The 15,794-nt window shown below is 54.8% G+C and overlaps 1 protein-coding gene, 1 long non-coding RNA gene and 1 other non-coding gene across 5 annotated transcripts in view; 1 reads left to right on the forward strand and 2 right to left on the reverse strand.

The window, feature by feature from the left end:
• Positions 1-15,794, reverse strand: part of LOC127048439 (zinc finger protein OZF-like) — a 273,508-nt gene that overhangs the window by 20,989 nt on the left and 236,725 nt on the right. The window lies entirely within an intron of this gene.
• Positions 512-7,775, forward strand: LOC127048489 (uncharacterized). Of its 3 annotated transcripts, none has more exons than XR_007773682.1 (3): positions 512-775; positions 2,031-2,119; positions 3,135-3,765. It is a non-coding gene; the product is annotated as an uncharacterized LOC127048489 (long non-coding RNA). The 3 variants fall into 3 exon arrangements; XR_007773683.1 differs by lacking the exon at positions 512-775 and adding an exon at positions 1,293-1,375; XR_007773681.1 differs by lacking the exon at positions 512-775 and adding an exon at positions 4,180-7,775 and having other exon boundaries at positions 1,384-2,119; positions 3,135-3,261.
• Positions 14,427-14,499, reverse strand: TRNAK-CUU (transfer RNA lysine (anticodon CUU)). Its single transcript has one exon. It is a non-coding gene; the product is annotated as a tRNA-Lys (tRNA).

Raw genomic sequence — 15,794 nt, forward strand, 5'->3', positions numbered from 1 at the left:
GAAAGACCTTCATTAACCCTCCCGTGCCCGGCCCGGACTCCGCCCCCGCTGCGGAGCTGCAGCCTCCAGGGACCGGAGCCGGGGGGCGGGGCCAGGCGGTGACTCTGCCCCCCGTGTCCGGGGCGGGGGGACCGGCCCCACTGGGGTCCGTCCGTGGGGCCGGGCGGGGGCTGCCGGAGGGGGTGAGAGCGGGCGGGGGGGCTCCGGGGGGGCGGGGGGGAAGTGTCGGTGCGGCCCGGACATGGCCGGGGGGGGAAGAGCCGGAGACCCCGAGGAGCGGGGAGAGAAGCGGGGGTGAGATCCCCTCGGATTTACCGCTGCGCCCCCCCCGCCGTGGGGACCCCCCCGTCCCCTCCCGTCCTGCCCCCTTTCTCCCCAGAGAGCAACACCCAGGGTGCCCCCCGCCCCCAATCCCTGAGAAGTTCCCTGTCCCCCCCCCCGATTGTGCCCCATTTTCCCTGCACGTCGCCAGTGTCCGGCTCTCACTGCGGCTGCTGGGGCTCGGGGGGGGGCTCGGGGTCCCTGGCCGGGGACTCGGGGGACTGGGCCCCAGGGAAGATCTGGCGGGACCCTGACTGGGGCTGTGGGGGTGTCTGGGGCCCCTGGCAGTGGGTTCTGGGCTCCGGGTACTGGGGGGTGTCTGGGGGCTGCTAGTAACCCCGATCCTGCTCCCTGGTCAGTTTGTGCCGGATTCCTGGCTCCAAGCGCTGCCAGGCAGCCCCCAGCCAGGCCACTCGCCCTGATAACTTCCTGTCCACTTATCAAACACTGTCAGGTGCAATCACACATCTTCCTTTTCTCCCCTCTTGAAAACTGCAGGAGCTTTCCGTCTCATAGGGACTATTCATGCCCCACCCCCACCCGCAAGTCCTTGCCCTAGAGCTGGGGGGTGAGGGAGGTGGGAGGGGGATCAGCACTGCTGCACAGTGGTTTCTTCCAAGGCATTCTGGACTCATTCCTTCTGAAATCTGGTTTCATTGAGACCATTGTTAATCAGAGTCAGTGCGTGGAAAGACAAGGAGCGACTCCAGATACACAGTGGGGCAAACGAGATTAGCAATTCTGTCTGTGAGGAGGGGCTCTCATTAGCTGCTCTCCCCAGAAAGCTAAAGGAGGGAAGCTGCTCAAACGCTCTGTCCCTCTCTGCTCAGGATATTGAGGTTCAGCTTCCTGGGTCAAACGCTGCAGCCTCCATTGTGATCTGGGAGACCAGGCTTGGCAGCTGCTGCTCCCCCAGTGGGGGTCTGTGCTGGGAGGTGATCTTAATTAAAACTTCTTATGTGCCCACCCCAGGTAATGATTTTCTCCAGCTGATATTAGCCCCTTGGGGCAGACCTGGGCCCTATTAATACAAATTCTGAGCCAGAGTCTGCAGGTAACTGAAAGATCTCAGGGAAAGTGCTGGGGAGTGGCAAGAAAGTGACTCTGCACAAACAGCCTCTCCTCCCATTAGCAATTGCCAGGAGAAAATCCAGCCATGGGAGAGCAAAGCCCCCAGGAATGGGACTTTCCCAGCCAGAGGAGCAGGGAGAGAGGACAGAGGAAGGAGAGACTGAGAGGGGCAGTGGGAGAAATGAGTTTGGGGGAGACATTTCCAGCTCTCTAGTCCACCCAGACACAGGTATTGCAGCATTCCTGGGCAGAACCACTTTCCAGTGAACAAGAAAAGGCTCAGACAGAGGAAAAGCTTGTTCTTGACTCCATATTCCCCCTGCTGGAGTGTGACTGCCGTGGGGCCGGTGGCCGAGGGAATTCCCCACAGTGACTCCTTTGGTTCTGCTCTTTTCTAGCCTTGTGTTCCGAGACTTTGTTACGGGGTGAGGAGAGGGAGAAAGGAGGTTAAAAATATGTCTGTGCGCTTAGCCTGGCAGGAGGGGCCAGGTCTACACTGTAATAAAGAGATCAAGCATTTCCCAGGATGGCAGATTCTAGGATGTCTGTCTGCAGGGACGGGGCCCTGGAGAATCGTCCTGTAAAATTAACTAAAGCTTGTTCTGTAACCCCCACAACTGCCCTTCTCACCCTCCCAGGCTGCAGAATGACGTCCATGTTTCGCTCCAGCTCATCCCATCCTCCCATGACACAGGGAAGAGAAATGGCTCCAGAGGAGCCTGTTCAGGTAGGGATTATCAGGGGGTTGCTGGAGGGTTACTGCAGGGGAGGGAGAGGAACAGCAAATACAGCGGAGATGGGAAGGTTTGCACAGTCTGGTTTGGAGGTTGGCGCGGGGCAGGAAATGCACAGGGTGGAGAAAGGGAGGAGGACAGAATGTGACAAACCTGCTGAGAGTTGTTTAATAAGGAGCCTATATTCTGGGAACAGACCCATAGGGTTTGGAGGTGGAAATGCCCTAATTTGTTAAACAGAAAATAACCCATCTACACGGAGCTAGGAAAACTGACCAGACTGCCAGTGCTGGAGCCTGACCTGACTAAGCAGCGGCTGCTGTGAGATATGAAGGGGGCACCCATGAGTCAGGCTTAGGGGAGATTCCCCTCCCTTCATATCCAGCACCTCATAATGGGGAGGGTGTTGTGCTTCCTACAAGGGAGTTCTCCTTTGACCTGGCTCGGGGCTCCACCTCCTCTATCAGTCTGTGGCTAGCAGGTGTGTGATGGATCTGCTGGGAGAGACAAGGGGCTCTCGCTTCGTCTCCTCACCTTGGTGCAGGGATAGGCAACCTATGGCACGCGTGCCGAAGGTGGCACATGAGCTGATTTTCAGGGGAACTCACACTGCCTGGGTCCTGGCCACCAGTCCGGGAGGCTCTGCATTTTAATTAAATTTTAAAAGAAGCTGCTTAAACATTTAAAAAGCCTTATTTACTTTACATACAACAATAGTTTAGTTATATATTATAGACTTATAGAAAGAGACCTTCTAAAAGCGTTAAAATGTATTACTGGCACGCAAAACCTTAACTCAGAGTGAATAAATGAAGACTCGGCACACCACTTCTGAAAGGTTGCCGACCCCTGCCCTGGTGTTTCCTGGAGGCTCTGAGCAGAGTGGGGGTTGGACTCTGTTGACTGCAATCCACCCAGAGCTTCCCTTTGATGAGCTTCTCTACCCCACAAATAGTGGGGCTGTGATTGGGGCAGAAGATACTAAGTGTTGGACTCTTGCTCTTTCAGAGGCCAGTGACCTTTGAGGAGGTGGCTGTGTATTTCACCAGAGAAGAGTGGGCTCTGCTGGACCCTGTCCAAAGAGCTCTCTGCAGAGACGTCATGCAGCAGAACTATGAGAATGTGACCTCACTGGGTAAGGATTTCAATCCCCTCCCTTCTTGGTAGGGGAAATTAAGAGCGAAGGTTCATGCCAGCCCCACAATGCTACCTCTACTCTGTTCTTTTCAGTATCACCCCAATATGCCAGTGACACAGAGGACCCTCCCCTCCCCCCCGCTGCAGAACACTTTGGGAACAGAGCACAGGAGCAGTATTGCACAGTATCAAATAGCTCATGTTTGCTCAAGTAAAATTGGGGGTTAGGTCCAGTATAATGAACAGAAGGTTCCTACCCCTGTCCTTCTCTTCAAACACTGAGCCTACTCCCCCCCAAACCAGAATGTGCTTGGGGTGTGAGAGGCAGGCTGCTGGAGTCAAAGCTGCTGGGTCAGGGTTACTTATCACACAGACACTCAGGGTATGGCTACACTTGCAGCAGTACAGCGCTGGGAGTTAAACCTGCCTTCATACAGCTGAGTAGGGAAAGAGCTGCAGTCTATCCACACGGACAGCTGACAGCGCACTGGTGTGGCCACATTTGCAGCATTTGCAGCAGCATTGGGAGTGGTGCATTATGGGCAGCTATCCCAGCATTCAAGTGGCTGCAACGTGCTTTTAAAAAGGGGGGTGTGGTGGGGTGGAGTGTGACAGTGAGCGTGGAGGGAGAGAGTGGGTTTTTGGTGTGCTGAGAGTGTCAGCACCCTGCGTGGCAAGTTCCGACCCCCCCACTCCCACCACTTACTCATTGAAAGCAAACAGCAGCTGTTAGATTTTTTTCACAGACCAGATAAGCAGCCGCTCGCCAAAATGGACACCCCCCCCCCCACTTCCCTCCATCCACCGCCTCTCTCTTCAAGCTAACTTTAGCTGTGGGTGTTCCAAAGGGAGCCCCCCTGCCTCTCTCTACTCATTCACAGCAAACAGTAGCTGTGGTTTTTTTTTTGATAAGCAGCTCCCGGAGCCCAGAGTTCACAACAGAACAAAGAGAGGCATCACAACAAAACAAGGAGAGGAGCCTTCACTTAAAAGGATTATGGGGAGTTCTTCTTTGAGTGCTTGCTCATATCAATTCCAGTTAGGTGTGTGCACGCGCTGCGTGCACGTTCGTCGGAAGATTTTTACCCTAGCAACACTCGGTGGGTCGGCTGGGTCGCCCTCTGGAGTGGCACCATTATGGCACCGGATATATACCCCTGCCGACCCAACGGCCCCTCAGTTCCTTCTTACTGCCCGTGACGGTCGTTGGAACTGTGGAGCGCGGCTTTGCTGATCTCCACTTCCCTAACTTACTCATTGTTCTTTACTGTTAATTGTCTTTATAGTTGGAGTTTTTACAGTTGTAGTTAGTGTTAATTGTTGTGTATATATATAGTTGTTGAGGGGGGATCGGGGATTAGCCCCTTTCCTCCACCCCGATGCTGGGCTCATGCCTAGGTCACCGGGATTCAAACCGTGCTCGGCGTGCCAAATTTCGATGCCAATAGGGGATCCCCACGACTGCTGCCTCAAGTGCCTAGGGGAATCCCGCCTTCCTGAAAAGTGCTGCATCTGTAAGTCATTTAAACCGAGGACGAAGAAGGAGCAGGACTTTCAACTGAAACAGCTCCTCGTGGAGGCGGCACTTAGCCCTGCGACATCTGTACCAAGTGCTCAACAGCCTCCATCTGTGAGGAGCGCTCCTTTGGCTCCGGTACCGCGAAGGAGCCACGGCACTGAACCCCACTGGCACCAATGTCTGCTCGGCACCGCTCCCTGTCCCTGCGGCCCAGGAAGCAACACAGCGCTCCAGCTGCTTCGGCACACAGAAGGAGCGCCCGTTGACGATGGATCGCACAGCACTGTCATCTGCTGCGGCACCACCGAGTGTGGCACTGCAGGGTGCGGCACTGTTGATTCCAGTCCCGCAAGGGCTGTTGAGTCAGGTGCCCAAAAGCTCCCCAGCTCACGCTGTGGTCGAGCTCGCTCTCCCATCCACGCCAGAGACCTCCACAGCGCAGGAATTGATCGCGATGACGGAGACTGCGCTGCCTCAACCCCCACCACTGCTGGTGCGGGTCATCCAATCTATTGGCAAGCCTGCCTTGCTGAGGCTGCCCTCCATGGGAGCCACCAAGAGGCATCGTTCAAGATCTCGGTCCCGCCGACGATCTTGGTCACGCCACTGATCCCGATCCCGACGCCGCTCGCAGTCCCCACACCGCTCTCCATCGCGGTACCGGTCGCACTCGCAGCACTGCTCGGCCTCCCGTTCGCCTGCCAGATACTCACAGTACCAATCTGACTCCCGGCACTGTTCACGACACTGCGCATCTCGCAGCCGCTCCAGGCGAAGGGACTTGAGATCCCAGTCAACCTCCTGGCACCACTTCGGTTGTAGGTCCCAGTCTACCTCGCGGTACCGTTACAGCTCCCGGTACCATCCCGAGAAAGACCAGCCCGAGATGTGGCTCCCTCTCAGGGTCTATCCGCACCGCCTTGGCCGTCGAGACACACCTCGGTGTCATCACAGGCTGGTAGCATTTCCTATCCACAGGATCGTGACTCGGATGTCCCCAGCCATATGTTTCCTGAGAGCCAGAGCCATGAGCAAGGACCTCATCAGTGGTCTTTCTGGACACCATGGGCGTACCACCAAGCCCAAGGTGTTCCTTTAGTTGCACCACGGTCTGCCCCATCAGAACACTGGACACCAGAGGCAACCGTAAGCCGCTCCCCCCAGTGGGTACGGATGAGGCTTCAGTGCCACCTGCAGACACCCAGGTCCCACCTGAGTCTGATGCCGCTCCTAAGAAGAGGAGCCCCGACAGGACCCTCCTCTCCCTGGCCTCTCCTCTTCCTCCTCGCCAGACGGAGTTGTGGCAGGAACATCCTCCTCTGGCCCTCATCCAGTTGAGCTAAGGGCACATCAAGACCTCTTGAGACGGGTGGCACAGAATATGAATCTGCAAGTGGAGGAGGTCCCTGAAATAGAGGACCCTGTAGTGGACATCCTATCTGCAGACGCACCTACTAGAGTGGCCCTGCTGTTTATCTGCACTATTCAAGCAAACGCAGACACCATTTGGCAATCCCCAGCCTCGATCCCCCCCACAGTCAGGGGAGTAGAGAGAAAATACATGGTACCTTCCAAGGGGTATGAGTATCTCTACATACACCCACCTACTTGCTCCCTAGTAGTTCAATCAGTAAACGAGAGGGAGCGTCATGGCCAGCAAGCTCCTGCTCCCAAGTCCAAGGAGGCTAGGCGCATGGACCTCCTAGTCCGCAAAATATATTCAGCCGGGGGTGTCATAAACAGATAGTTAAAGGTTAATGTCTCTTTTACCTATAAAGGGTTAACAAGCTCAGTGAACCTGGCTGACACCTGACCAAAGGACCAATCAGGAGACAAGATACTTTCAAATCTCGGTGGAGAGAAGTCTTTGTTTATGCTGCTTTCTTTTGTTCTCTGTTCTCTCTTGGAGCTAAGAGGGACCAGATGTACATACAGGCTCACCAATCTCTGAAACAGGCTCTTCTGTTCAATGTAGTAAGTACCAGTTAGAAAGGCGGTTTAGTCTTTTGATTGTTTTCTTTATTTGCAAATGTGTATTTTGCTGGAAGGATTGTATCTTTGTTTGCTGCCACTTGTATTTGTGCTGAGGAGAGGAATGTGTGCATGCTACTGGACAACATCACGGCAGATGTAAAAGCCAAGACTATAACAGGATTCAAAAAGAGCTAAATCAATTCATGGAGGATATGCTCTGAGCCAGGAGCTGGGAATAGGTGACAGGGGAGAGATCACTTGATCATCACCTGTTCTGTTCATTCCCTCTGAAACACCTGGCTTTAGCCACTATAGGAAGACAGGAAACTGGACTAGATGGATCCAGTCTGACCCAGTGTGGCCGTTCTTACATTCTTATGCTCCTTTCATACAGATGCCTGGGATTCTGCCTCACAATGTGTCCCTGAAGTCTCGGCCAAATTGCCCCAGACAGGCAAACGCTCTGGGCTCCTGAAGTCTCTGCCCCCCACCTAGTGCCCTATGGCTCATCCCTGACCCTTGCTGCTGCTCCTTGCTACAGACTGTGAAAGGAGCAGAGGCAGCGCAGGAGCCTTCTGGGGACGCAGAGCTGAGGCTTTGAGAGAGACACATTGTCTGAGACATCAGGGTGCTGTAAACCATGCAGCCACCCCCTCAATCAGGGGCCTGTTCCAGCCCTGAGTCTGGGCTACCGCGATCCCTCCCCCAGAGCAGGGTGCCCACAGATTACAGCCTGAAAATAGGCATGTGACACTAACTCCTGCTTTCCCTGACAGGGCCTCCCCTAGCCCAAGTGGCATCCCAGGCAAGAAGTGTCTTCAGTGCCTGCTCCCCAATACATTACACTTTGGAATGCTTATTTTTTATTGCACTTGTAGCTCAGTTCATGATTTTGATGCACAATGTGGATGCATGATTCTCTCTGTCATATCAGATGATAAATTTGCAGGCTAGGATCTGTAAACCTGTATTTATTCATGCCATGTATAAGTGAATAAAACAAATTCATTTCCTCTGAGCATATAGAAACTTTTTAATTTTGACAGTAACTGAACTGTACTAACATCTAGAAATGGAACTGTCACCAGCACAGGGTGGGCCAGTATTAAACAGTGTTACAGGAGGAGACAGCGTTATGATGTTAACCCCAGTGCCTTAGTTCAAAGGTCACTTTTCTCGCCTTTGCCCTCATGAACTGAAGCACAGCATCAGAGAGATCCAAAGATTGGCCAATGGGATTTTCAAGTGCTAAAATAGCAAGCGATATTGGTCTCTCATTGGCCAGCACTGATTGAAGATATGGTTTAATGAGCTGGATCTTCAAGGCGAGGGTGGCTCTGTCCACTGCCTTCCATTGCAGTGCTGGGCACCAAGTCCCTGTTGGCCAAGATGTGAAGCTGGGAGAAGAGAGTGGGGTGGCAAGTGGCTCCTGCTTTCTCCTTAGCTGGGTCCCACTCTGGCCCAGGTAGTTCCAGCTCACACAGATGATGGGATCCCCTGCCCTGGTGACACCCTCATTACACTGCCTGGCCTGTCAGTCCGGCTAACTTGGAGCTTTGGCCTCTCCCCATTTCCCCTGGGGACTTTCAGTCTTAGGGTCCTGATTTCCCATTGATCCTTCCCCCTTTTATTGGTACTGGGAACTAGCCAACCAAAAACCCACTGAGCTTTAGTAAGGGGCCAACAGTCTGTTACACGAGCTGGCCCCAGACTGTCACCGATGTGCAGAGACAGCAGCACAAGCCAGTCCCATGGTGTAACGGGCAGCACTCAAGACTCTGAATTCTGCAATCTGAGTACAAATCTCAGTGGGACCTTGTGGTAAACCCCTAGAGCTCACAGTGCTCAACTTCCCTGTCTCCAGCTGTGAAAGAGCAAATCTTTCCCCTCCTGCTGGGTGACTTGCCCAGTAGGGCCTGGTTGTGATGGCCACAATGGGTTGGGGCTCTAGAACTTACTACCCTGGTTGCTGATGCCTGCAGTCCTGTGGTTTGACCAGATGCTTGGGATTCTCACAGCTTCACCTGATGCCCACAAGTTTGGCCATTTTGCTTGCAGCCACATGTTCCCTCTTGTCCACATGGCACTTGAAGGAAGGAGTGCCAGGGCCAGGCTTGATAGTCAGGGCTAGGCAGGACGGTGGAAGTGTCTCAGGCTGGAGCCCAACACACCTTTCCTGCTCTGGACACCTAGAGCAGAGGCGGCTGGTGCTGACAGCTCCAAGGGAAGACTTAAAAGCTACAGAGCAAGTGAGGGAGGGGCAAGAGGAGGGGAGGACCATGCTTATGTGTGGCCAGCAGACAGCCACAAAGACACCCAGCCAGCCTGCTCCCTGCTCTCTGGCTTGCCAAACCCCCACTGAAGACGTGCTTAATCCACTCACTGATCAGGAGGAAAACCTGTCAAAATTTGCTTGCAAGGAGAACCTGCTTGGAAGGGAGCGAGGAAAAAGAGCGAGTGAAAAAAATAACCAGAGAGAAAGCAAGAGCGAAAAGAACATGGAAGGCAAAGAAAGAAATAAAGGGAGAGGGAAAAAAAAGAAAAAGAAGGAAAGAAAGGAAGAGTATGAAAGGTAGAGGGGGAGAAAGAAAGCAAGAACATACAAGCTAGAGAAGAAAAGGAATGAAAAAGAACAAATGAACCACAAGCGCTAGTTGAAGCTGGAATGGGACAGTCAGAGAAGGGACAGACTGACTCGTTAAGCAAGGTTGCACCCCAGATTCTCCATGTTGGGGGCACAGGCCCCCTATTTCCATTCTGGCGCTGCTTGGGGGGACCATGCATAGGTGCCTATTGGCACCCCCATGCTCCATGGAGGGGGGCAAGGCCCCCCATACACTCAAGCCTGCAGAAAGTGGGTTCAGGCCCTGGTGAAAATTTTTTTCAGGCCCACCAGCAAGTGTGGACCAGCTAAACAGGGCAATGAAGCCAGGCCCTGGACCCTCTTCTGGATCACCGGGCCCCGGTAATTTGTACCGGCTTTCCCCTTGCATGGCAATGGTGGTGCACTCACGCACTGCCACGCCTTTTAGTATCATGACTATTTATCTGTACAACAGCAGAACCTGCAGAGACTGGGGCAGACTCAAACCCCTGTTGTGCCAGGGGCTGCACAGACACAGAGACAGTCCCTGCCCAAGCTAAGATCAGGGCCCTGTCAGGCCAGGCGCTGCCCAGACACAGCGAGAGACAGGCCATGCCCCAGAGAGATTACAGGCTCCATACCCAAAAAGTGGGAGGAGAAACAGAGGTCCAGGGTCACACAGCAGCACTGAGAGTAGAACCCAGGAGTCCTGGCTCCTCCTGCTCTAACCACTAGACCCCACTCTGCTCCCAGAGATGGGGCTAGAACCCAGGAGTCCTGGCTCCCAAAAAGGGGCGGGGGAGTGGGGTCTAGTGGTTAGAGGAAGGGAGGCTGGGAGCCAGGACTCCTGGGTTCCATTTCCAGTGCTGGGATCAGGCACCAGTGCCCCAAGCACGTGCTTGGGGCGGCACTCTCCAAGGGGCAGCACTGCAGCCCCTGCCCCTGTGTTTTTTGGGAGGGGGAAGGCGGGAGGCACACAAAAAGCCAGGAGCCAGCCCTGAACCAAGATGTTCCCTGTCAGCTGAGGCTTTCAGGCTGAGCTGGAACTGACTCTGCAATTCTAGCTTCAGTAGCAGGATGGCGCTCACGGCAGCCTGAGGTGCACAGGCTGGACTGCAGGTCAGGCTGCCCTGCCGCTCGGGAGCCGGAGCGTCACCCCCCGCAGGGCGGCTCTAGGCACCAGCAAAGCAAGCACCTGCTTGGGGCAGCCCATTTGCAAGGGCGGCATGGGAGCTGAGAACCAACAGGGGCCTCTGGGAGCTGTAGTTCCCTGGTTAGCTCCCTGACTATAGAGCCAGCCCTGGAGCAGGGAAAGAACTACATTTCCCAGCATTCCCCTGGCCACTACCAACTGGAAAAGAAGGAGGGGGACCTCATGCGGCAGCGCTGTGAGTGGAGAGTGGTAGGGAGACCATATTGTAACATTCAAAAAAACAGGACACTCCAGTAGGAGGAAAGCCCCAGCCTGCCCCCTACAGAAACTCCAACCCCCCCTTCTCCCTGTCCGCTGATCACCCCCTCCCGGGACCCCTGCCCCTAACTGCCCCCCAGGACCCCACCTCCTATCTAAGCACCACTGGTCCTTGTCCCCTGATTGCCCCCTCCCAGGACCCCTGCCCTTAACTGCCCCCCAGGACCCCACCCCCATCTAAGCACCAATGGTCCTTGTCCCCTGATTGCCCCGTCCCAGGACCCCTGCCCTTAACTGCCCTCCAGGACCCCACCCCCTATCTAAGCACCACTGGTCCTTGTCCCCTGATTGCCCCGTCCCAGGACCCCTGCCCTTAACTGCCCTCCAGGACCCCACCCCCTATCTAAGCACCACTGGTCCTTGTACCCTGATCGCCCCCTCCCAGGACCCCTGCCCTTAACTGCCCCCCAGGACCCCACCCCCTATCTAAGCACCAATGGTCCTTGTCCCCTGATTGCCCCGTCCCAGGACCCCTGCCCTTAACTGCCCTCCAGGACCCCACCCCCTATCTAAGCACCACTGGTCCTTGTACCCTGATCGCCCCCTCCCCGGACCCCTGCCCTTAACTGCCCCCCAGGACCCCCCCCCATCTAAACACCACTGGTCCTTGTTCCCTGATTGCCTCCTCCCAGGACCCCTGCCCCTAACTGCCCCCCAGGACTCCACCCCGTATCTAAGCACCACTGATCCTTGTTCCCTGATTGCCCCCTCCCGGGACCCCTGCCTCTAACTGCCCCCCAGGACCCCACCCCCTATCTAAGTCTCCCTTCTCCTTGTCCCCTGATTGCCCCCTTCCGGGACCCATGCCGCTAACTGCCCCTTGGAATCCCACCCCCTATCTAAGCCTCTCTTTACCTTGTCCCCAACTGCCCCCTCCTGAGACCCCCCCCAACTTCTCCCCAGGACCCCACCCCCTACCTGTCCCCTGACAAACTCCTGGGACTCCCATGCCTATCCAACCACTGCCTGTCCCCTGACTGCCCCCCCTCCGAACCTCCTCCTCACCAACCCCCCCTACTCCCTGTCCCTTGACTGCCGCCCGGAACCCTATACCCCTTTTCCAACCCCCCAGCCCCCTTACCGTACCACTCAGACCAGCGTGTCTGGCTCCGTGCAGCTCCAGACACCCTGCTGCATATATGCTGCCGTGCTCCCCCGCGGAGCCCACAGCCCCCTACACACACACACACCCAGCGCCTGCCTTCCAGATTTGAATACCTGAAAATTCAGAAGTGCTCACGCTCAGTTTGGGCAGTTGGTACTTCATTTCTCCCAAATCAAATATACTGATCCACTGTAACTTGCTGTAGAAAAAGTAGGATGAAATTGAGAAAGAAATGCTTCCCAGTGGTTATTAGGACTGGAATTGCTATTTTCAACAGCCAGTGCCTTTTTTTTTCTTTTAGTTGTTTAAAAGGAAGACAGTGATATTGCATTGAAACAAAGAGTGGAACAAAAGAATAATAAAGGCACCTCAACTTTTCCTCATTTATGGAGGACAGTCTTATAATATGCATCCAGAGATCCTCCAATCACACAAGCTGAAAATTGTTCCACTTTACTGCAGCTCTGTAACCATATGGGAACCAACCCTGTCTGTGTTCTGTGCACATCCAAAGTTCCTGCTGAATGACCTGCCCTGGGAACAAGTTACCAGTGACCCAGGGCTGTGATGGAAGGAGGGTGCAGGTGGAGGGGAGGGAGAGCCCAGGGCTGGGACAGCAGGCAGTGTGTGGGGGGCACTGGTGGGGGGGAGCCCAGGGCTGGGGCAGCAGGTGGGTGTGGGGGGGGGGCCGGGCTGGGGCGGGGGGCAGACAACATTTTTTTTCCTTGGCGCGGCAAAAAACCTAGAGCCGGCCCTGATCCCTTGGGCTCACCCACATACGCTGCCTGCCGCCCCAGTGCAGGAATTTTGGATGTGCACAGAACACAGACAGGATTGGTTCCCACATGGTTATAGAAGTGCAGTAAAGTGGAACAATTTTCAGCTTGTGTGATTGGAGGATCTCTGGATGCATGTTATAAGACTGTCCTCCATAAATGAGGAAAAGTTGAGGTGCCTTTATTATTCTTTTGTTCCACTCTTCGTTTCTATGAGGAATTTCCCAATGCAATATCACTGTCTTCCTTTTAAACAAACAAAAAGGCACTGGCTGTTAAAAATAGCAATTCCAGTCCTAATAACCACTGGGAAACATTTCTTGCTCAATTTTATCCTACTTTTTCTACAGCAAGTTATAGTGGATCAGTATATTTGATTTGGGAGAAATGAAGTACCAGCTGCCCAAACTGAGCTTGAGCACTCCTGAATGTTGAGGTGTTCAACTCTGGAAGGCAAGTGCTGAGTGTGTGTGTGTGGAGGAGGGGCTGTGGGCTCTGCGGGGGAGCACGGCAGCATGTATGCAGCAATGTGTCTGGAGCTGCGCGGACGAGCCTGGGAAGAACCGGGGAGCAGAGCTCCATCAGCCAGGGAGAACCAGTGCAGATCCAGGCCAGGAACTGAGCCGGAGCAGCATGAGTCACAGAAGCTGCCCGGGGAGCAGATCTGTGCTGGGAGAATAGCTGCAGCAAGCAGAGCCAGAGAGGCCAGAGGAGCAGCCCAGGGAGATGGAGGGAGAGCCACAGCAGCACTGGGGCTGGAGGTGGGTGCAGTGAGCAGCTTGGGAGAGCGAGGGGGACCCTGGGCAGAAGGCCCAGCACAAGGAAATGCCACCAGTCAAGAGGCCTCGCAGGCCAGACTTTCGGGGGGGGGGGAGGTGTCATATCCTCTACAGGGGGGTGGACACTGGGAACGAGGGTCCTGTTACCTAGAGCATGTGGCCACTGCCAGAGCAAGTGTCCAACCCATTGTGTTCCTGCAGCACAGCCAGGGCCTGGGAAGGAGGTCTGGGACGTGTGAGGGAGAGACTGTGACCTGCCCTGACGCTACAGAGATGCTGGTTGTGATCTCCCTGCACCACAGAACAGGGTGACATGTTTTCCTTTAATCTTTCCTTATGTTTTACATTAATTGCTGGATAATAAATTGTATTTGCTTGAAGCAATGCAATGCAATGCAATGATGAGTGGGTCAGGGAAGTGCCCAAAGTGGACAGAGTACCCCAGAGTGGGGATACTGTAGCCCTGTTCAAGTGAGCAGGACAATATTGGGGGTCAAGCCCCCCAGGATTCCTGGGCCCAGCCTTGTTGGGGTTATGAGGACTCTGCCACACATGAGAGTAGAAAGAGCGTTCTTGGGGTCAGGCAGGCCTTTGGGTAAGGGGGTGTGGACTCAGATCCTTTCTCTGGCAAGTTGCACCAGGGTCATGTATAAACCAGGGAAGTTTGCCCCAATAGCCGGACCAGAACCCCCTATACACTTGCCCTCTGTCCCTCTTCCCCTCATGTCTGCTGCTCTTCCTCTGAGCTCTCTCAGCACCTGGCCCCACAGCGCTTCCTGCCAGCCAGAGACTGCGTGTTCTAGGCCTGCTCCTGAGGATGTGGCCTCTCTCCTGATTCCTGAGGAAAGGAACCTTTCCAGGAAATGGCCATGGATTCTGGGAATCTGCATGTGGCTGGTGGACAGCACCAGGAATCATTTGGCTCCTGGCACACAAGGCCACTTAAAAAGCTGAGTGCCCAGACAGGGGCTTGAACCCTGGACCCTCAGATTAAGAGCCTGATGCTCTATCAACTGAGCTACCTGTGCTTGTTGAGAATTTTTTCCCCATTCCCCACAGGAGCGATCTGGTAGGCAAAAGAGGCAAAAAAAAGTCCCAGGAACCCCTCTTCTTTTTCTGCACATCCACTGCCTGTCAGCAGGATTCCTCCTCCTCCTCCCTCCTGTGCCTCAGTGTGACTAAATCTCCACACCTAGACAGCCAGTCCGTCCACTGCACCCCAATCCCCCATGCCTGAGCCTCCCTGCCAAAGCCCTGCAGCTGGCTCCAGAGAATTAAGTCTCCCGTGTTGCTGGGAACTCTACTTCTTGTGCCCAGAGAGTCTGGACACCCTCAGTAGCTGACCTAAGAAACACAATGTCTGCCTTTCCCAAAGAAGTGTTTGGAGGGGTTTTTCTCATGTGGGCTAATGGATAAGGCATCTGAGTACAGATCAAAAGATTAAGGGTTCAAGTCCTTTCATGGTTGTTTTTCCACAGTTTTGCCATTGTGCTGAACATCCTGCTCTCTTCAGGGCTGGACCCTCTTCTTGGCCGCTCAGGCGAATGCTCTGGCTTCAGCTAGAGCTCCAGGAAGGAGTTGTGGGGAGTGGGCGTCACAAAGGCTGGGGCGTGAGCCACAGGTGCTTCCAGTCTAGCCTTTGCCCATCCTGACTTGCCAAGGAAAGTGGGCGGCTGCCCGGGCCAGCGTGTGCACCTGTCCCTGTGTTGGAGGGGACTTGCTACATAGCATCTCCGGAGCCTGGGTGTTTTTCTGCTTCTCGCCAGCTCAGGAAAAGCCTCTTGGGGTAAAATCTCCTGCCCCAGTGCAAAAGTGACAACCTGGAGTGGGACCAGTCAGAAGCCCCACCATGGGGGCTGGCCTTGCTTTCCTACCATCTTGTGACGTTGGCCACAGAGCATCAGCAGCTGCCCCACATGCTGGTGACCTTCAGTGGGTGTTTGGCATGGCAGGGAACAGCCTGGCTGGGTGTTTTTGTGCCTGTCTGAAGGCCACACATAGGCATGGTCCTGCCCTCCTCTAGCCCTAACCTCAGTTGCTCTGTGGCTTTTAAGCCTTCCCTTGGAGCTGTCAGCACCTGCTGCCTCTGCTCTAGGTGCCCAGAAGAGGAGAGGTGTGTTGGGTCACCACTTTTACAGCTGCTTCTTCCTTGGTGCTACACAGAGAAGTTTTCATCCCCAATCCCTGCCTAGCAGCCCTCTAGCACCATGCCTGAGGGCTGCCCTGCCTCACTTTCTTCCTACCATGTTGGGAAAGACAGCTCTCATCATTAAAGGTTAGGTGGGCCAACTAGGGGCAGAAGCCCCTTCTGTGTTTTCTTACT

The sequence above is a fragment of the Gopherus flavomarginatus genome, chromosome 3 (genome assembly GCF_025201925.1).
Source record: "Gopherus flavomarginatus isolate rGopFla2 chromosome 3, rGopFla2.mat.asm, whole genome shotgun sequence".
In the NCBI taxonomy this organism is placed as follows: Eukaryota; Metazoa; Chordata; order Testudines; family Testudinidae; genus Gopherus; species Gopherus flavomarginatus.